We start from the raw sequence: 455 nt of genomic DNA, 5'->3' as shown, positions 1-455 counted from the left end.
AAAACAAATGAGCCAATTAAAAGATAGGCTAAAGATCTAAACAGAGTTCTCAAAGGAAGGTAAAGATGGCTAAGAAACATCTCAAAAAGTGTTCAACATCATTTGAAATTAGGAAAATGCATATTAAAACCACCCTAAGGACAACCTTACGCCAATCAGACTGGCTAGGATCAAGAGAACAAATGATACCAAATGCTGGCAGGGAAGTGGAGAATGGGGAACCCTCACTCACTGTTGGAGGGATTGCAAACTCATGCAACCTCTCTGGAAAAATGTGTGGAGAACTCTTAAAAAATTATAAATGAACCTACCATATGAGCCAGTTATACCACTCCTTGGCATATACCCAAAGGACCCATCCTATTGTAGAGACACTTGTACAACCATATTTTTTGCTGGTCTTTTCACAATAGCTAAGAGATGGAAGCAACATAAGTGCCCCTCAACTGAGGAGT

This window comes from Nannospalax galili, unplaced genomic scaffold (assembly GCF_000622305.1).
Source record: "Nannospalax galili isolate Female #2095 unplaced genomic scaffold, S.galili_v1.0 scaffold2294, whole genome shotgun sequence".
Lineage (NCBI taxonomy): Eukaryota > Metazoa > Chordata > Mammalia > Rodentia > Spalacidae > Nannospalax > Nannospalax galili.
Note: the sequence above shows the minus strand (reverse complement) of the source record.